This window comes from Cetorhinus maximus, chromosome 19 (genome assembly GCF_964194155.1).
Source record: "Cetorhinus maximus chromosome 19, sCetMax3.hap1.1, whole genome shotgun sequence".
Taxonomy (NCBI): domain Eukaryota; kingdom Metazoa; phylum Chordata; class Chondrichthyes; order Lamniformes; family Cetorhinidae; genus Cetorhinus; species Cetorhinus maximus.
In genome coordinates this window covers 38,230,633-38,252,934 of record NC_135897.1, presented here as the reverse complement: position 1 = coordinate 38,252,934, position 22,302 = coordinate 38,230,633, and the positions used below count along the sequence as shown (strand labels likewise).

Genomic DNA, 22,302 nt, shown 5'->3' with positions numbered 1-22,302 from the left:
TGACATCTTTTGGTTATCTCCGCCTATCACTGGCCCTCTATCCAGCTTGTCCCCCCCCCACCCCCAACCAGTTTATATTTCACCTCTCTTCTATTTTTACTTAGTTCTGTTGAAGGGTCATTCGGACTCGAAATGTTAACTGTGCTCCTCTCCGCAGATGCTGCCAGACCTGCTGAGTTTTTCCAGGTGTTTTTGATTTGGATTTCTAGCATCCGCAGTTTTTTTGCTTTTATCTTGAATGATGAAGGTTGTTTGTGAATGTCTGTGAAAGATTCTTCTGGTACAGAGAGCATATTTGGAATTTGGTCCCATGAAGCAATGCCCTGGTAATTCTAAAGTTGCATTACTTCCAGGTATCCAGGCAGACCGGAAAAGTAAAGTGTACAATTGGTCAGGTGCTAACTTTTCTATCACTATTTTGCTTACACTCTTACAGGCTCTAGATTTGTAGCTGCTTTAAGCTTACCCAAGGATACTGAAACCCATTTGCTGCATGTCACTGGTAACAGCAACCATGGGAAGAATTTTGGATCCCTTCCACCAGTGCATGAGATAACAATATTCAATTTTGAAACTCAGTAATATTTTCTTCCTTGCTGCATAGCTGACATATACCAAGTATTGCCTCTTTGGAACTTTTTAGAAACACACTCAATTTGTGGCGCTGTTGATCAATCTTTACAATAATTTGCATTTATATAGCACATTTAAGTAACAAAACATTCCAAAGTCCTTCAAAGTTGAGAACCAGAACCAAAGAATCACAGAATAGTAGGATGGCTACAGCGCAGGGGGCGGCCATTCGGGTCACATTCCCACCTAGCTTTGTGTCATCCGCGAACTTGGAAATATTACATTTGGTCCCCTGGTAATTCTAAAGTTGCATTACTTCCAGGTATCCAGGCAGACCGAAAAAGTAAAGTGTACAATTGGTCAGGTGCTAACTTTTCTATCACTATTTTGCTTACACTCTTACAGGCTCTAGATTTGTAGCTGCTTTAAGCTTACCCGAGGGTACTGAAACCATCGAAATCATTGATATATATTGTAAACAGCTAGGGCCCAAGTACTGATCCTTGGGGTACCCCATTAGTCACAGCCTGCCAACATGAGAATGACCCATTTATTCCTACTCTCTGTTTTCTGCCTGTTAACCAATCCTTAATCCATGCCAATATATTACCTCCTATTGCATATACTTCAATTTTGATGACCAATCTCCTGTTGTTGCTGCGGTGGTAATTGTTGCTGCTGATCTGTTGCCTTTGTTGGGGAACAGTAAACCATTGGGACTGATGGTCATTGAGTTCATTGTGCGATTGGTAAAATCATCTTCCTCATCAACTGTCCGCTGTGAAGGAGCAGCTTCTCCAGTTGTACGTATGGGTTTGCGATTACAACTATATATATCTGGTCATTCATTCTCACTGTATACAATTGAGGTGATAAATTTTTTACACAGGTCCCAAGTTGTCAAGTGGGCTGACTTATGTTGCGAGCATTGAATGTTTGCACTCTGACTGGGTCTTCAACTCTCAGCTCTGGCAATGATTTGGCAGTTTTATTAAAAGTGAAATTTGGCTGTCGTTTCATTTTGATTTTGTCAGTCACTCACTACTTTTGGCTTCAGTAGTTTTTTAACTACTGGAAGAGTAGTTTGGGTGTGGCATGACAGTAGTCAATGGATTGGGCTACTTTCCATGCCTTCGGTAGGTGTGTTTCTCCACTCCAGGATTGCCTTGTACACATCTGTGCTGGGTCTACTTGATTTTTTAATGATTCCTTTGGCAATTCCCATTGCTCATCCTTTCCATTTGACTGGGGAAAGTGTGGAGATGATGTTCAGTGCTGAATTTCCCAATCATTTATAAAGTGCCTGAATTCTTCCCTCATGCACTGAGGGCTATTGTCGCTCATCACAATGTCAAGAATGCCATAATGACTGAAGTGTGCTTTCAGGCATTCTACAATCTCACTGGTGCAGGCTGATGTCAGCTTGTCTAACTCCCAGTAGTCTGAATAGTAGTCGCTGATGAGATAGTCAATTCCAAAGAGAGTGAAGAGGTCTACTCCAAGCTTCATCCATGGTCTGTTTGGGATTCCATGAATCATGAGTGGCTCTCTAGCTTGCTTAGCTTCATGTCCATTACACACACTGCATTGGTTGATATGGTCCTTGATCTCATTGCTCATGTTTGGCCAGCAGAGCACTTCTCCTCCCTTCCTCAGGCTAGACTCAATTCCTTGATGGCTTGCATGGGCATGGATGCACTTCAGCATCGCTTTGCTAATCTCCTCAGGGATAATGACTCTAGTTCCTTTGTATAAGTTGCCAACTTGGGCAATCACTTCATCCCTGCATGCCCAATACCCTCTTGCAGCATTAGGTGTGCCTACAATGGTTTCAAGCCATCCTTTCATCACTATTTTCTGCAGCACTTGGAGAACTGCATCTTGTTACATAGTTTGCTTGATCTGAGGCAAGATACTTATCTGAGAGATTCAATGTTTGCTGGGTTGGTGACTTCCAGCGTATGCCATGTTGTTGCTTCTCAATGTATCTGAAAGATTTCACACTCTGCACGAACTTCAGCAACTTCCTTCAAAGGAAATGTAACCCTTGACAGCATGTCAGCATTGTACATCCACTTCCCCTGCTTGTACTTCACTTTGTTATGACCACGGCAGATGTTAATTACTGTGTAAACCGAATCCCAGAGAGAAACTTGGCTTTTGGGCCATAACCCTTTTTTTTTGTATTCTGAAAACAAGAAGAAAATGTACTGATCTCAGCAGCAAGAAGTCCAATAACACCTTTGGGATTTTAAAAATTAAAAGTTTTATTAACAAGAATAAAAGAAAACTTAGTACACAAGATTACAGTTGCACAGTTAAGATTAGTCTTACAAAACATTCCCCCACTTGGTCAGACCCGCCTTCCAGGCAACACTCCTTTATAGATGTTTAACTATAAAAATCCAGTAATATTACCCAAGGCAACTTGCTGTAGCTTTAATAAAGGCATACCACATGACCTCTTAAACTCTCTCCTACTCTGCTGGGGAAACACAAAGACTTCAGAATATGACTGCTTTATGCAGCCCATGACTTTTCTGGCTTGACTGGATGACATCTTCTCCCAGCCTAGAGTTGTTTCCAGGAGATCTTCCTCACAGCCAATAGCCCACAGCAACAGCTAACAGCTCAGCCACCACCAACTAACTTAAGCTTTCAACAGTAACTCTAAAATACCTTTTTCCTCCTTTCATCTCAGGTTCCATTGTTTTCACCCCTCTTTGAAACTCAAATCCTTCCAAACATAAAATCTTCCATGTTTCTATTTTGTCTCTGCTTTTGGACCAATAAAATGTAATATACCTTTTTCTATTTACCTATGGAGCTCCTGCAAGATGCAAACATGTTTCTTGTTACCTCTGACTTCCCTTTGATATTCAAACGAACTCTCAACTTATCTAAAAATGCAAATGTTAGATCCAACCTATTCACTTTTACCTCAAACCTTTCATATCTTTTTACAAGTGCACAAACCTTATGCTTCTATCCTTTCATGCCTTAAATCTCCCAGACCATGTCTTCTAGTAACTTTTCCCCAGCTTAATTAAATCATTTACACACACAACCTTCTTCAAAAATAACACAATGTTCCCCAGAAATATTTTTTAAAATAACATCCATTCTCACGACTTCCAAATGATATCTCTGCAAATGAAGTAACATAATTTGCAGACGCTTTCAGCACATAGGAACAATATGAGCAAGATGCTTTGAAGTGACTTGTGGTGAGACTCTACAGTCACTTTGACTCTCCCAAACAGGTCTTGATTAAAATGCTCACAAGCAAAGACAAAATCAAGGCACTCTTTCTCAATCAGTGCACAGCCTTGTTAATGCTCTGGATGCAAATACGACAGGTCGTCCTTGCAGCATGAAGGATGTTCCAAGTCCTGTCTCGCTGGCATCACACTGCAGAGTGACTTCATCATTAATACTCAGCACTGGCATTGTTGTCACCAGTTGTTTGATTTGAGTGAAAGCTGCTTCTTGTTCTGCAGCCCAGTACCACTGAACGTCCTTTGCAGTGAGTTTACGTAGAGGTTCACACGTTAATGACAAATTGAACTTTGCTAGATAGTTTACAAATCCAACTAATCATTGCACAGCTTTCACATCTGTTGGTTGCTGAAGCTCTGCTACAGTTCTCGCCTTGTCAGGATCAGGGCGAATTATTTTTGCTGTCAGTACATGACCTACTTGGCTTTGGTCATCTCCAGTTGCAGGTTCTTCATATTCAGCTTCAGGCTCATCTGGCTAGCTCTCTCTCCAGCAGTCTCACTAAATTCTGATCATAGTCTGCGTTGGTTTCTTCCATCATATCTCCACATACACTGACCAGCAAGGTCATCCATGACCACTTCTACTCTTGGAGAATCACTGGCTATCTCATTCTGTCTGTGCTGATACTCTTCTGGAGCAGTAGAAATGCCAAAGGTCATGTGCAACAATTTGTACATCCCAAATGGTGTCTAGAATGTAGAAAACTGCTGCTTTGTCCAACTTCAATTGCTAGTATCCATCTTTCGCATCTAGGGCGGCAAAGATCTTTGCACTGGCAAGTTGCAGCAAAATTCTTCAATGGTTGGCATTGGGTAATAAGACCTCCTCAAAGCTTTATTGAGGTCCTTTGGATCTATGCATACTCTCAGGTTTCCAGTTTTTTTCACTTCTACCTTGCTGCTAATCCAGTGTGTAGGAGTTATCACTTTCTTGATTACTCCCATCTATTCCAGCCCCTCTATCTTATTGAGTGCAGCTGGAACTCTCCTTGGAAGAAACTGAGTTGGTCTCACACTCTAATCTACTTCAAGATGATATTCACCAGGAAGACATTCAAGTCCCATGAAAACATCTTTGTAATTTTTTATGATCTGTTCAGCAGTCAATGGCTTTGTGCTATGTGAAACACTGCAAACCTCTTCTGGTGCATGGAGGGTTACCAGTTCTAGCCTTTGACTTGTTTCAGCTGAGATAAGTAAACTTTGCTTAGTATCTGCTATTTGGAACTGCAAATCTTCTTTCTTCCCATTGCATTGGGCTCTCAGCTTAGTTTGTCCTCTTAGGGTGAGCATTGTTCCATCATATAGCCAACTTTACCTTCAACAGCTTCATTTTCGGGTCATCATCTTAAGCAATTTCACACAGATCTGCAAAGCTCATGATGTAGCATCAGCGTCTATCTGATACTCATGTTAACTTGATGCTCTCCTGCAGTCATCATTCCAACAGTCACAAACCTTTTTTTTCCTTGAAACTTGACGGTGCCAACCTGATCTAGGGCATTGAGTGATTTGTCAGGATCATCGTCCTGCATCTCTCCAGCAACCATCTTTATAGGCTTGCTTTTCTTCTTTCCAGCAAAACACTTAGAAGCAAAGTGATTTAGTTCCTGCAGCTAGAGCACTGCTTTCCCAACACTGGACATGCTTCTTTTTCTTCGCAATAATTACATCCAGTAGTCCTGCTTTGATCTTTCTGCTGGCCCTTCTGTAAATAGTTCCTTTCTCCATTGTGTTGTTGTTTGGAAGGCCCAAGCTGCCATTCAGCAGTGCAAAGGCTCACCATTTCTCCCATCAATACACCTCAGCTAATGACTGACCACTTCAGAGCTTCTGTACATATCAACAGCTTTCTTGAAAGTAAGTTTCCCTTCTTTCAGCAGACATTCTCTCATGACGAGGATTCTTGTTCCAAAGACAATCCTATCTCTGATCAGGTCATCCCTCAGTTGCTCAAACTCAAAGATTCAGCTAGACATCTCAATGCAGTCACATACCGATAAATATTCTCCCCTTCCTCTTCAGTTCTGGTGTTGAACATAAAGCATTCATAAATAACATAAGTAGAGGGCTCAAAGTGGGTCTTCAAGGCCTTCAAAATTTCACAAAACTGGCTTTTCTACTCCTCAGTGAGGTCAAAGGTGCAATACAGCTTGCAGCACTCTTTCCCCAGCACTGAAAATAGAGTTGTTATTCTTATTTGTTCAGGTTTTTTTGTTTAACTCTGTGGCAATTTCATAGTTCTGCCATTGAGACGGAAAATAATTCTAATTTGTTTTCAACTCCTCTTTCACCTCCATAGGAGCTGGCACTAGAGTGTTCAAAGGCACACTGACTCACCTAGCAGTCAATGTCCTGTACAAAGTTGCAGACTGAAGTTTTACTTATTCTCTGCTGTTTCTCACAGCAGCTGGCTCACTTTCAGCTATCAAAATCCACTCAATTTCAGCTTGGCACTTCTGACAGCATGTTGCAAGTGGTAGGTCAAATGGCTACTGCTCTCAAGCTTTTATACACAAACAATGACATCAGAAGTCACATGACTATGGCAAACCACAGTACACAAAAGCACTTCTCCAGACTTAACGTTGGAGGAATTTGAAAAGTTTGGAAGAGGTAAAGTCACATTTAAATATGATACTTGGAGACAAGCAGCCAATTTTTTTTAGCACGGATAGGGGTGAAAGATAGAGGAGGATTTTATTCATGATGCAGGTGATGGAACTCTGAATAAGTTGGAATATACATAGGTTCAAGCTCAGGAGATTGACAAGCAGGGTACTGCAAGAAACTAGACTGGTTCTGATAAAGCTAACTAAGCTTCAGCAACTGTGACTTTGAGGTAAAAACACAAAGAGGCAATGGTTCAGGGTTAACAGTGGAGATATATGGCTGGGTATCATCAACAAACGTATGAAAAACAACCTTGTGTTCATGACTAATATTACTCAAGAGAAAATATAGATAAGTAAATGGGATAAGCAACAATGGTGCCTTGTACACACCAAAAGAAATATAGAAACTGGGAGCAGGAGTGGCCATTCGGCCCTTCGAGCCTGCTCTACCATTCAATATGATCATGGTTGATCCTTAATCTCAACATCATATTCCAGCTTTCTCTCCATCACCCTTGATGCCCCTAATATCCAAAAAAAATCAATTTCTTTATTGAATATACTCAGTGACCCAGCCTCCACAGCCTTCTGTGGGAGAGAATTGCACAGGTTGACCATCCCCTGAGTAAAGAAATATTTCCTCATTTCAGTCCTAAATGGCCTGCCCCGTATCCTGAGACTGTGGCCCCTGGTTCTGGACTTCCCAACCAGGGGGAACATCCTCCCTGTATCCAGTCTGTCTAGCCCTGTTAGAATTTTATACGTTTCAATCAGGTCCCCTCTCATTCTTCTAAACTCGGGTGAATACAGGCCCATTCAAACCAATCTCTCCTCATTTGACAATCCTGACATCCCCGGTATCAGCCTAGTGAACCTTCACTGCACTCCCTCTATGGCAAGTATATCCTTTCTTAGGTAGGGAGACCAAAACTACAGGCAATACTCCAGGTGTGGTCTTACCAAGGCCTTGTATAACTGCAGTAAGACATCCCTACTTCGGAACTCAAATCCTCTTGCAACGAAGGCCAACATACCATTTGCCTTCCTAATTGCTTGCTGCACCTGTTTACTTTCATTGACTGGTGTACGAGGACACCCAGGTCTCTTTGTACATCCACATTTCCCAATATATCACCATTTAAATATTACTCTGCCTTTCTGTTTTTCACACCAAGGTGTAGAACTTCACATTTATCCACATTATACTGCATCTGCCATGTGTTCCCACACACACAACTTGTCTAAATCAAGGCGGCTTCACTCCTTGCATTCTCCTCACAACCCCGCCCAGTTTTGTGTCGTCAGCAAACTTGGAAATATTGCATTTGGTTTCCTCATCCAAGTCATCTATATATATAATGAATAGCTGGGGCCCAAGCGCTGACCCCTGCGGAACACCACTAGTCACTGCCTGCCATCCGGAAAAAGACCCACTCTCTCTTTCCGATCTGTCAACCAATTCTCAATCTATGCCAGTATATTACCCCCGATCCCATGTGCCTTAATTTTGCCCACTAGCCTCTTATGTGGGACCTTATCAAAAGCCTTGTTGAAATCCAAATATGCCACATCCACTGGTTCTCCCTTATCCATTCTACTAGTTACATCCTCAAAAAGCTCCAGTAGATTAGTTAAGTATGATTTCCCTTTCATAAACCCATGATGACTTTGTCTAATCCCGTTAATGCTTTCCAAGTGTTCTGTTACCACGTCTTTTATAAGAAGACTTTTATAATAGCATTTTCCCCACTACTGATGTTAGGCTAACTGGTCTGTAATTCTCTGTTTTTTCTCTCCCTCCTTTTTTAAATAGCGGGGTTACATTTGCCACCCTCCAATCTGTCGGAACTGCTCCAGAGTCTATAGAATTTTGGAAGATGACCACCAATGCATCCAATATTTCCAGGGCCACTTCCTTTAGTACTCTGGGATGTAGATTATCAGGGCCTGGGGACTTTTCAGACTTTAACCCCATTAATTTCTCTAGCACCATAATACTGATTTTCTTCAATTCCTCCCTCTCACCCTTGGTTCCCTAACATTTCTGGGAAATTATTTGTGTCCTCTTTTGTGAAGACAGAACCAAAATGTGTGTTCAATTCTTCTGTCATTTCTTTGTTCCCTATTATAATTTGCCCCACTTCTGACTGTAAGGGATTTACATTTGTCATTGCTAATCTTTTTCTCTTCACATATTTATAGAAGCTTTTACAGTCAGTTTTTATGTTCCCTGCAAGTTTACACTCATACTCCATTTTCCCCTTCTTGATCAATCTTTTTGTCTACTTTTGCTGAATTATAAACTGTTCCCAATCCTCAGGCTTGCTGCTTTTTCTTGGAGTAATGGAGAAGAAACCATATGTCCCATTTGAACAGGAAAGAATCAAACCATGTGAAATACTTTTATCTGCACTGGAATGCTGATTTGGGCTGCATTAGAGTGCTTCAGTTGGGGTTTGGCGAGACAGAGAGTTCAGTGAAGAGAGGAGGGATCCTTTCATTCTCTACCTTTCCTCTGTAAGAAGAGCGGCAGCCTTGGTAAGTAGAACTTGGTAAGTATTTCTTCTGTCCTTAATATTCTCTAAACTAGAGGAAGTAAAAGTAAAGGGTAAGTCATGACAGGGCAACTTGGCCAAGTGGAATGCTGCTCCTATGCGATGTGGGAAGTCAGGAACAATTATAATGTCCAGGGTGACCATGTGTGCAGGAAATGTCTCCAGCTGCAGCTACTCGAAATCCACATTTTGGAGCTGGAATTGCGATTGGAGTCACTGTGGAGCATCCACAAGGATGAGATCTTTGTGGATAGCATGTACAGTGAGGTGGTCACACCACAGGTCAAGAGTGCACAGACAGAAAGGGAATGGGTGACCACCAGATACAGAGTAAAAGCACTAAGCAGGTAGTGCAGGAGTCCCGAGTCCATCCCCCTCTCCAACAGATTTTCCATCTTGGGTACTGCTGGGGGAGATGGTTTCTCAGGGGGATGCAGCAAGAGCCAAGTCCATGGCGCCACGAGTGGCTCAGCTGTACAGAGTGGGGAAAAAAGATTGAGAGAGCAATAGTGATAGGGGATTCAATTGTAAGGGGAACAGATAGGCATTTCTGCAGCCGCAGCCGTGACACCAGGATGGTATGTTGCCTCCCTGGTGCCAGGGTCAAGGATGTCACTGAGCAGCTGCAGGACATTCTGAAAGGGGAAGGTGAACAGCCAGAGGTTGAGGTCCATATCAGTACCAATGACATAGGTAAAAAGAGGGATGAGCTCCTGAAGGCAGATTATAGGCAGCTAGGGAATAAATTAAAAAGCAGGACCTCAAAGATAATAATCCCAGTGCCGCATGCTAGTGAGATCATCGGTAGGAGAATAGGCCAGATGAATGCATGGCTGAAGAGATGGTGTAGGAGGGAGGGATTTAGACTCCTGAGGCATTGGGACCAATTCTGGGGAAGAGGGGACCTGTACAACCTGGACGGGTTGCACTCCAGCAGGACCAGGGCCAATATTCTCGCAGGTGTATTTGCTGGTACTATGGGGGGATGATTTAAACTAGATTGTCAGAGGGCTGGGAACCTGAGCAGGGAGACACAGCAGAAGGGAACAGAGATAGGAATGAAAGACAGGAAAGTAGAAAGCAAACGTGGAAGGCAGAGGAATGGGCTAGCAGAAAATAGGGTCATTGTACAAAAAAGATGTGCAAAACTGTTAAAAAGACAAGTCTAAAGGCACTGTATCTGAATGCACGGAGCATTCACAATAAGGTAAATAAATTAATAGCGCAAATAGACGTAAACTGGTACAATATGATTGCAATTACGGAGACATGGCTGCAGGGTGACCAAGGCTGGGAACCGAATATCCAAGGGTACTCAATATTTAGGGTGGACAGGCAAAACGGAAAAGGACGTGGCATGGCATTGTTAGTTAAGGATGGAATCAGTGCAATGGTGAGTGAGGATATTGGCTCAGAAAATCTAGATGTAAAATCAGTCTGGGTGGAACTAAGGAGCAACAAGGGGCAGAAAACATTAGTGGGAGTTGTCTATTGGCCTCCAAACAGTAGTGATAAGGTAAGGGACGACATTAGACAGGAAATTTGAGATGCATGTACAAGGGTGCTACAGTAATCATGGGTGACTTTAATCTACATATAGACTGGGCAAACCAAATTAGCAATAATACTGTGGCAGATGAATTCCTGGAGTGTGTACAAGATGGTTTTTTAGACCAGTATGTTGAGGAACCAACTAGGGGACAGGCTATCCTAGATTTGGTATTGTGCAATGAGAAGGGGTTAATTAATAATCTTGCTCTGCGGGGTCCTTTAGGGAACAGTGACCATAACATGATAGCATTCTTCATTTGGATGGAAAGTGAAGTAGTCCGATCAGAAGCTAGGGTCCTAAATCTTAACAAAGGAAACTATGATGTCTTGAAGCGTGTGTGGCTAAAATAGATTGGGGAACTTCATTAAAAGGTAAGATGGTGGATAGGTACTGTTTAATATTTAAGGAACAAAAGTATGCTTTGCAACAGTCATACATTGTGCAAAAACACAACAGGAAAATCGGCCCAACCGCGGCTAACAAAATAAATTAAGGATAGTATTAGATCCAAAGAGGATTCATATAAAGTTGCTAGAAAAAGCAGCAAGCCTGAGGATTGGGAGCAGTTTAGAATTCAGTAAAGGAGGGGAAAAATAGAGTATGAGAGTAAACTTACAAGGAACATAAAAGCAGACTGTAAAAGCTTCTATAAGTATGGAAAAAGAAAAAGACTAACGGAGACAAATGTAGGTCCCTGACAGTCCGAAACAGGAGAATTTATTATAGAGAACAAGGAAATGGCAGAGCAATTAACAACTCTACTTTAGTTCTGGCTTCACGGAGGAAGGCACAAATAACTTCCCAGAAATACTAGGGAACCAAGGGTCTAGTGAGAAGGAGGAATTAAAGGAGATTAGTATTACTAAAACAATAGTGTTGGAGAAATTAGTGGGACTGGAAGCCAATAAATCCCCGGGGCCCGATAACCTACATCCCAGGGTACTAAAGGAGGTGGCCACGGAAATAGTGGATGCGTTCGTTGCCATCTTCCAAAGTTCTGCAGATTCTGGAACAGTCCCAGCAAATTGGAGGGTGGCAAATGTAATCCCACTATTTTAAAAATAGCAATTTACAGACAGGTTAACCTAACATCAGTAGTAGGGAAAATGCTAGAGCCTATTATAAAGGATGTGATAATAGGACATGTGGAAAATATCAGCAGGAATAGACAAAGTCAACATGGATTTACCAAAGGGAAATCATATTTGACAATACTACTAGAGTTTTTGAGGATGTAACTGGCAGAATAGATAAGGGAGAACGAGTGGATATGGTGTATTTGGATTTTCAGAAAGCTTTTGATGAAGTCCCACATAAGAGGTTAGTGTGAAAAATTAAAACACATGGGACTGGGGATAATATATTGGCATGGATTGATAATTGGTTACCAGACAGGAAACAGAAAGTAGGAACAAACGGGTCTTTTTCGGAGTGGCAGGCAGTGACTAGTGGGGTACTGCAGGGGTCAGCGCTTGGGCCCCAGCTATTCACAATATATATCAGTGATTTGGGTGAGGGAACCAAATGTAACATTTCCAAGTTTGTTGATGATGGAAAACTTGGTGGGAATGTGAGCGATGAGGAGGGTGTTAAGAGGCTTCAAAGCGATCTAGACAGTTTGAACGAGTGGGCAAATACATGGCGGAATACATGGTAGGAAAAACAGAACGGCAGAGTGTTATTTAAATGGTGGGGGGTCCAAGGTTGGAGGCATGTTGTGGGTAGTTGCGGGGGGTGGGGGGGGTGTTCGAGGTCATTGGGGGGGGTGGGGAGAGTCCCATGGGGTCAGTCTGGGTCTTTACAATAGTTACTCTGAAGTTAGAAGAGATTTTAATTCTTCTAACTTTTTCTGGGAATCCATTGGTGTAACCCCGGCGGAACCATCCGAAGTTTACGGGCCATTATTTTTTTGTCACATGCAGATTGCAAAATGTGACGGATGGATGCTCCAAAGAATTTACAGGTGCATTTATTGCAGCTGTTACCAAAACCTCTTTGCAGTTGCGTTTATTTTTTTCTTGAAGGAGGCTTCCATGAACTCTCTGTTAAGAGTTTTGCACAGAAGATCAGTATCAAGAATGTACAATTTGCAGGAACATAGAAGCAGGAGTAGGCCATTTGGCCCATTACGCCTGCTCTGCCATTCAATTAGATTATGGCTGATCATCTATATCAATGACACTTTCCTGCGCTACCCACAGGACAGTGTCATAACAGTTTTGATCTCCGCCATTCTCCCCTGGATTCTGGCTGTGTGACTGATATGCATTTAGAGATGGCAGGGAATGAAGTATGTGGCTTATGTACACAAGCTGTCTATTCTTAAATTGTATCAGAATCACAGCATTGTTACAGCACAGAAGGAGGCCATTTGGCCCATCATGTTGCTTTTTCGCATATCGCTTTTGCTTCTCTCACCAATCACTTTAAATTGGTGTCCTCTCGTTCTTGATCATGGATTGGGAATAGTTTCTCCTCATCTACTCTATCTAGACCTCTCATGATTTTGAATAACTCTATCAAATTTCCTCTCAGCCTTCTTTTCTCCAAGGAAAACAGTCCCAACTTCTATCTTCATAACTGAAGTTCCTCATCTCTGGAACTATTCTAGTGAATCTTTTCTGCACTCTCTCTCATGCATTCACATCCTTCCTGAAGTGCAGCATCCAGAACTGAAGGCAAGACTCCAGCTGAGGCTGAACCAGTGTCTTATAAAAGTTCAGAAAATGCTGGAAAAACTCAGCAGGTCTGAAAGCATCTGTGGAATGAGAAACAGAGTTTATGTTTTGAGTCCGTATGACCCTTCTTCAGAGCATCTGACAAATGCTGTCAGGCCTGAGTTTTTCCAACATTTTCTACTTTTATTTCAGATTTCCAGCATCTGCAGTATTTTGACTTAATTCAACATAACCTCCTTGCTCTTGTACTTCATTCCCCTATTAATGAAACCTAGGATATGTTATGTTTTATTAATCGCTCTCTCAACTTGTCCTACCACTTTCAATGACTAATGCACATATACAACCAGGCCCCTCTGTTCCTGCACCCCCTATAGAATTGTCCTCTTTATTTTATATTGTCTCTCCATGATTTTCCTACCAAAGTTAATCACTTCTCATCTCTCCACATTGAACTTCATCCATTCCACCAACTTGCCCATGTCCTTTTCAAGTTCTATCCTCCTCACAGTTCACAATGCTCCCAATGCTTCGTATCATCCGCAACTTTCGAAATTGTGCCCTGTCCACCAAGTTCCAGGTCATTAATATATCTCAGGAAAAGCAAGGATCCCAAGGCTGACCCGAGTAACTCCATTACAAACCTTCCTCCAGCCCGAAAAACACCCATTAACCATTACTCTCCGTTTCCTGCCACTCAGACAATTTTATATCCATGTTGCTACTGTCCCTTTTATTCCATGAGCTATAGCTATACTCTCAAGTCTGTTATGCAGCACTGAATTAAATGCCTTTTGGAAGTCCATGCACACTACATCAACAGCATTGCCCTTATCAACCTCTCTGTTACCTCTTCAAAAAACTCCAGCAAGTTAATCAAACACAACTTTCCCTTAAGAAATTCATGCTGGTTTTCCTTAATTAACCCACGTTTGCCCATGTAACTATTAATTTTGTCCCAAATTGTTGTTTCTAGAAGTTTCCCCGACACCGATGCTAAACTGACATGAACTGATAAGCCTGGGCTTATCTTTACATCCTTTTTTCAACGAGGGTGCAACATTTACATTTCTCCAGTCCTCTGGCACTACACCTGAGTCTAAGGAAGGCTGAAAAATTATGGCCAGTGCCTCCGCAATTTCCACTCTCACTTCCCTCAGTCTCCTTGCATACATCTCATCCAGTCCTGGTGCCTTCTCCACTAAGTACAGACAGCCTACCAAATATCTCCTCCTTAACAATTTTAAATCCTTCTAGTGAATTACCTCCTGTTGCACCATGATCTGGATAGCATCTTCTTCCTTGGTCAAGACAGATGCAAAGTTTTCATTTAACACCTCAGTTATGCCCTCTGCCTCCATGTGTAAATCTCCTTTCAGGTCCCAATCAGTTCCACTTCTCCTATTACCATCCTTTTACTATTCACATGCCTACAGAAGACTTTGGGATTCCCCTTCACATAAGCTGCCAGTCTCTTTTCATACTCCCTCTTTGCTCCTCTTGTTTGCTTTTTGACCTTCCCTCTGAACCTTCTACATTCAGCCTGGTTCTCAATTGTATTTTCTACCTGACAACTGGATTTGTCTGCCCTTCGTGGGAATATACCTTGACTGTGCCCATACCCTCTCTTCTTTGAAGGTGGCCCATTGTTCAGCTACCCTTTCACCTGCCAACCTTGACTTCAATTATTCAGCCCAGATCCGTTCTCACCCCACTGAAGTTGGCTTTCCCCCAGTTAATTATTTTCACTCTGGATTGTCCTTTGTCCTTTTCCATAGTCAGCCTAAACCTTATGATACAATGATCACTGCCCCTAAATTTTCTCCTACTGACACTTGATCCACTTGGTGTAGCTCATTCCTGAAAACTAGGTCCAGTAGTGCTTCCTTTCTCGTTGGACTGGAAACATGTCGCTGTAGAAAATTTCCCTGAACACACTCTAGGAAGTTCTGTCCTTCTCTGCCCTTTATACTATGACTATCCTAGTCCATATTTGGATAAAGTCCCATATTATAACTATTCTATAATTTTTGCACCTCTCTGTAATTCCCTAGCAAACTTGTTCCTCTACGCCCTCCCCACTAGTTGGTGGCCTATCGACTACACCGAGGAATGTAATTGCACTTTTTATGTTCCTTAGCTCCAGTCAAAAAGGTTCTCTCCTTGACCCCTCTGGGGTGTCCTCTCTCTCCAGTACTGCTTTCCCCGCCTTGATCAATGGAGCCGCTCCTCACTCTTTTCCTCCTTTCCTATCTTTTCTGAATACCTTCTATCCAGGAGTATTGAACACCCAGTCCTGGTCTTTGTTATAGCCACATCATAATTGCACGTCAACCTGCGCCTGTAACTCACCAATCTTATCAGCCACACTCTGTGCATTCACATACCATAATAACACTAATTCAGACTTTATTACTTTCTCCCTTACTCTGACCCCATGTAATAACTTACTATTCCCTATTCTAGTGTTATCTATCTCTCCCAGTATTCTGTGAACTTTGATATACTGCTCTTATATTTCCTTCTGGTTCCTATATCCCTGCCAAGTTAGTTTAAACCCTCCCCAATAACATTAGCACTCTCTCTGGCTGTTAATGGTCCTTCTGCTCCTCCTGGCTCTCTCTCTCTGTTGATGGCCCCTCTGCTCCTCTTGCAGCTAATGGCCCCATGGTTCTTCTCAACTCCCTTGTTGTTAATGGCTCTCTGCTCCACTTGCACTCTCTCACTGTTAATGGCCCCTCTGCTCCATTTGCACTCTCTCACTGTTCATGGCCCCTCTGCTCCTCTCGCACTCTCTCACTGTTCATGGCCGCTCTGCCTCGCACTGTCTCACTGCTAATGGCACCACTGTTCTACTCGCACTCCCTTGTTGTTAATGGCCCTTTTGCACTCTCTCCCTAATAATGACCCCACTGTTTTTCTCGCACTCCCTTGTTGTTAATGACCCCACTGTTCTTCTCAAATGCCCTTGTTGTTAATGGCCTCTCTTGCTGCTAATGGCCCCACTGTTCTTCTTGCACTCCCTTGTTGTTAATAGCCCCTCTTGCACTCTTTCACTGTTAATGGCCCTACTGCTCCTCTCACACCCTCTAACTGTTGATGGCCCCTCTGGTCCTCTCGCTTTCTCTCACTATTGATGGCCCCTCTGCTCTTCTTGCACTCTCTCGCTGTTAATGGCCCCTCTGCTCCTCTTGAATTCTCTCAATATTGATGGCCCCTCTACTCCTCTCGTACTCTCTCACTGTTGGTGGCCCTTCTGTTCCTCTTGCACTCACTCTCTGTTGGTGGCCCTCTGCTCCTCTCCCACTCTCTCACTGTTAATGGTCCTGCTAATGTATCCTACTATAAAATCTTAATTTCTTCCTGATGTATGGTTAAAGGAAGATAACATTCTAAAAGTATACATGAAAAGGAATCAAGTTATAAATGCAATTCTAATAACCCAATACCCCGTTTACATTGACAATAGAGCTGTGATGTACTTGCTGCCAAACTAAATCTAATTTGATTAATGATCTAAATTCACCCGACTGCCTGATCTCATATGGTCCTGGTATGAAATTAATCCACTTTCTGCCTTTGTATCATGGCAGGACCAATTCAAAGGTGATGCTAAGTAAACATTTAGCAGATTTACTGCTATGCCTGTTCCTATTTACTCATACCTCCTTTAATATGCCGATTTCAGTCATTCCAAGTCACTATCTGTTCTAACCACAGCTTATAATTAATAGACAGCAATGAAAACAATCCACCCACACTGGCTCATACGTGATGCCAAGATTAAGGCATCAAGACACATCAGCAGTAAACATACATTAAACAGAGCACTACACAAAATATCATCATGAACCATGGTTACAGTGAGCTTCAATATGCAGAAAAGTATAGCTGGGAAAGCTGGGATTGACAGCAAATTACCAAGACTAATAAAAATTTAGCATAAATTACTTCAGGAACGGTGAAACCAACAGTGCTGTTGAAGTTGCAGTTACAAAGAAATAGATGCTTCCAAGCAGGTGCATTTTTTGAAAGGAGCTCAGATTTTCTTTACTGTCGTAAATCAGCATTTGATGCTTGTGAGCAGTCAAAACGAAATGCCAGGAAAATCTGACAGACAAAGTGATGTGGGCTGGGACCGATGTCTAAGAGGCCTCCAGAGAAGCTCCATTTTGGACTATTTCATATTAGTTGTTTCAAAATTGGAGTGCCAGTTTCATAGAACTGACAAAGTTAAGTGCTAACAAAAATACGGGGACGTACTAGAATTCCTGACCTAACAGGGCTGCAGCAGCACCTTCACCACATGGGCTGCAGCATTCAAGAAGATAACTCGCCACTACCTTCTCGGAGCAATTAGGGATGGGCCATAAATGCTGGCCTTGACAGCAATGACCATGCCTTATGAATGAATTTGAAAAAAGAAATGCCAGGAAAACCTGACCTCCCACTATAAACACCTTGGTTGTGTCTCCCGGCTACTCAGCCTGTCCTGCAAAGAAAGGTGAATGCTCTAACCACTTTTACTTCTCTACTTCCCAAATTGCAGTAGCTTTTTCAAGTAGATAATCAATAATATAAAATCAAAGTGTATGAAATTAAGAGTAGAATGTGTAACTTTAAAGTGTGGACTGGAATACATCCGTATGCCTGGCCCAATTATCCTCCAACCTCTCACTCCACTTCACCTCAAAAGGATAGTTGGTCCCCACTCCTTATGTGCAATGCCAGTAGAGACTGACTAGTGCATACATTGTGTACACATATCTATATGTACATCTATATTTAATAGCAGTTCTCCTGTGGCATTGCTCAGGGTAATCATTGTTTTATAATCCTCAATGTTACTGGTTTTCTAGTTATTTGCCTGTATCTTCTCTCTCTGCACTGGCTAATAGTTTTCTAGGAAATTACTATTAAAAAAAAGCTCCAAAACTCATGCCCTCTTTTGAATCTTTGGTTAAACAAACTCTACCACAGTTATCACCTGTTGAAAGGTATGCTCCATCTGTTGCTCTGAGAAAATCATACTATGCATACTGGGAGTTTTCCCACATTGCACAAGCTCAACCATTGGCATCTTGGGAACTGCAAGCACAAGTGTGACTAATAATTCCCTTCAGCTGACAGCATGACGGCTCAGGGAAGAACATCAACTCTATGAACAGGCTTCTGAAAGAGGCTAAAGCTTCTCAGTAAAAAACTTAATGGAGGTCAAAGAAACAAAAATAGAGAATTTTATGGATAAGTTTAATCTTATTAATTCAATATGTAATTTTCTATCATTTTATTACGTCAGAAATTTTACTTTGAGCACTAGCTATTCAAGTTTGTAAGAAAGACAAATGGCAGATGGAAGGTTTTGTGAAAACCATTTTATGCTATGAGGTTTGGTTTCTGCTTTAAAAAAACATAGATTTCAATTTCCTTTCACAGCTACAGACTTCTGATTTGTAGCCATCTTACAAATGTGGAATTTGAACCCGTTGGTAAAACTAAAAGGAATTTGTGGATGTACGTGAAGGATATACAATACAGGAAGAGTGACACCTTAAGTCTGATAGACAGAAAATGTTATAGTCCTACTATTTTTGTATTTTTATTTTATACAGTCCTATTACTTTTGAATTAAGACATAGGTATATATCATCATTTTTGTTTAGTCAATATTTCCAAAGTATTCAGATTATTACACCTGATTATTTTTCTTCCATTAGCTAGTTTAAAACTTCAGAAGCCGAAAATTCTTGTCTCTCAGTTCCAATATACAGAATATTAATGGTAGGGCTCTCTATCCACAATCAATATTATTTCTTTTAATGCACCTCTCAGAAACTATATCGATAAAAAATTGTGAAAACTATTTATTGTTCTTCAGGATTGAAACTTTCCAAAAGCACTCTAACAGCTTATATATATAGTTCAGGAGAAACCATGAAACTGAAGCATGGGAAAGAAGAATCTGAGTGGGTATTCAGCGCTGACAAGTTGACGTTCACTTTTAACATTTGTGCGTTCAAAACTCACCAACTGAAGGAAGATCAACTGGTTCTAAGTAGTATTAAAAAGGGAACATAATCAAATTAATTTTTAAAATTATATTCAGTCCAATAATTAAAAGTTTACATTTTTCACTGCAGAACCAGTCATTCAAGGCCACTTCATGTTATGTTATTATGCAGCATTAAATAAATACTGAACATACACAGAAAACATCAAATCTCTTAATCCACAATAAAGTTACAGTTTTGCAAAACATTGCAGTTAGGTGTCAATTTCAGTGGAACAAGGTTATTAATTGAGAACTACTCATGGAGATAATTTACAAAAACCGAAGCATTTTTAATACCTTAATTCAAAACATAATGAAAAATAGTTCCCATTCTTTCATTTAATAGGTTTAATAATCTTGAAGTAAAAAAAATCCTTGAGCTGGATCACATTCTCATCCCTCCTCCAACTATTTTTCAGCCAACCCATTTAATCTTCTGAACACACTGTCCATTTTCCCACTAGACTATCAATAAAGTAATCACTGTCATACAACTGCAGATACCAGCTTATCTCCAATGACTCACAACATGCATGGATACAAAGCTGAACCAGACCACAGATGACTGGGTTAATAGGACCGACTGAGTATCACAGTTGATGCTGTCACAAATTTTCAACAAACACCAACTTTGCATGCTACCACAGCTTGTTAGGATATGATATGGTTTTGCTATCTAAAGTATTCTGGAAACTTACTGCATATCATAACTAAGTGTACATGCCCTTTATCCTAAATATTGTTAACCAGTTACTCATCATGTGTGGGCCAGCATTATAAATAAAATAATATGTTTTGCCATTTAGCGAATTACAGTTCTACTTTGTCTTGCTTCCAATAAAAGAGGGCAAACCTACACAAATGAAACAATACAATTCAAACAAATTACTAAATGAAGTCTCAAATGATGTAGTCCACTTAGACTGATTAGTTCATTACAAAATGTTAGGTACTAAAAAAATGAAGCATGCAAAAAAGATTTTGGCTAGCATTTTTCATTGTTACTTTCACTTAACAGATCCTCTACAAAATTCCCATTTCTTTGTCAAAAATGTAGTTCACTATCAACAAATTATTCCATAATAATATGAAGAAACTAGAATATATTGAAAATCATACAGAAGTGTTTTAATATATTAATTTGCAGCATTACAAATTAAAAAGCAAGTCTGAATCATTTTAGGGCAGTATTTATATTGCATTGACAGAAAATGCTTCTAGGTGCATACTGATGCAAAACTAACAGCAAGTCCAGAGTCAGGTCCTGAACTAAAGCCAATCAGTGTGCAGCCAAGTCCAGGAGGCAGTCTCACATTACCATCCTTTCAGCTAGTGGAGTATAACTCCAGCCAGGATAAACAGTTTTATCAGCCAGAGCCATATCAGGGTGAAGGAAAAGAGCCTGATCAAGGGCCTTGGTAACTTTGTATAAAAAAAAACAAAAACAGTGCTACTGCATTAGCATTTCTGTACTGTTATCTTTGAAAGCGTGCTGTTCTTCAATTCAACTGCAAACCTCACAGGCAATAAAACATTCCACAGGGATACGGTCCATGGCAAAACAATGCTAGAAAGGATTCTTATGAATGAATCTATGAACCCTTATCTGTATCAGTAAATTGTTTCGGAAAAAGGCGTGGATAATGGTGTCCCCATTAAATCATTTGGTGGAATGTGCACAGTTGCATTTTGGTTAAATCATCATTGCATGAACAGAAGGTTGTACAAAACTTATCTCATTGAACTCAATGCAAATAAGTGATCACAATGAGATATTTTTATGAGTAAATATTATGACATGTATACTTTAATTAGACACATTGCAAAGGATCAAGAAGGCTGTGCAACTTTCATATCCTGCCAGTCCTTGGCTAATAAAGTTTGTGCACTGATGACATGCTGCACATTGCCGCCTTGCAGCATTGTCAGTTAATAAAGTATTGCTGTTGATGATGGAGACCCTTCAATCTCACCCTTCCAGAATGCCAAACCTTCCGATCTTCCCATTACAGTACCCAGCTGTTTTTTAAATAAATTCAGTCACCTGGTTTCAACCACTCTTGTTGTATCTCTGAACTCCAGCCTCACAACTCTTCAAGATATCTGCGCTCCTCCAACTTTGGCCTCTTGAGCATCCTGGACTTTAATAGCTCCACCATTAGTGGCTATGCCATCAGCTGTCAAGGCATGAAACTCTTTAATTCCCTTTCTAAATTGCTGTGCCTCTCTACCCTTCTTTAGGACACTCCTTAAAACATAGCTCCAAGCTTTTAGTCATCTGCCTGTTCTGATCCTCGTAAAAATGGATAACTTTTTAGATAACTTTTTAAAAGGGATGAATTTCCAAAACAACCAACGGAAATAAACCAATGGACAAGATTTCACTTTTTAAGACTGCTACTGTAACTAACAAACTTAAATCAACATAGATCAAACATTAATGAACAGGAAACTAATATATCAAACTAAATATAAAGCATTAACTAACTAAATCAACCAAAATATGTTTCACGAAACGCTTTTATGCCATGCTTCTGGCAGTTATGTAGCTTCAAAGGAACTGTCCCAAAAGTTACTCCCAGCTCTCCAGCAAAGGGTCAGCTGTCCCCGACATGCCAGGTCGAAACTTCCAGTATCCTTTGGCAATCGCTCCACTCCGCCCAAGTTTTCTCAGATATGATTATCAGCAGCATGGTACACCTCAACAAATCCTCCTTTCCCTCAAGTCACAACGGTCCTGATGATCCAGCATTCCAGAGATTTCTGTACCTGAACCCTTGAAACAGTTTAGTCAACTCTGGTGAAATTGATTTCTCCATAGAGAGCTTTACTTCTGCTCTCCTCTATTTCTTACAGAACAGCGAAAATCTGTCCCTGGGAGAGCTCCAATTCTTTGTCTGCCTATGTCTCAACAGCAGCTGCTCTGTGTTCTGTGAGACACTACAAAAAGTGCTGAAACTGCCACTTGACACCTCAGTGAATTTCTGTTGGAGTTT

The 22,302-nt window shown here is 41.1% G+C and overlaps 1 protein-coding gene across 2 annotated transcripts in view; it reads right to left on the bottom strand.

Moving 5' to 3' along the window:
* Window positions 1-22,302, bottom strand: part of rsrc1 (arginine/serine-rich coiled-coil 1) — a 450,751-nt gene that overhangs the window by 334,508 nt on the left and 93,941 nt on the right. The window lies entirely within an intron of this gene.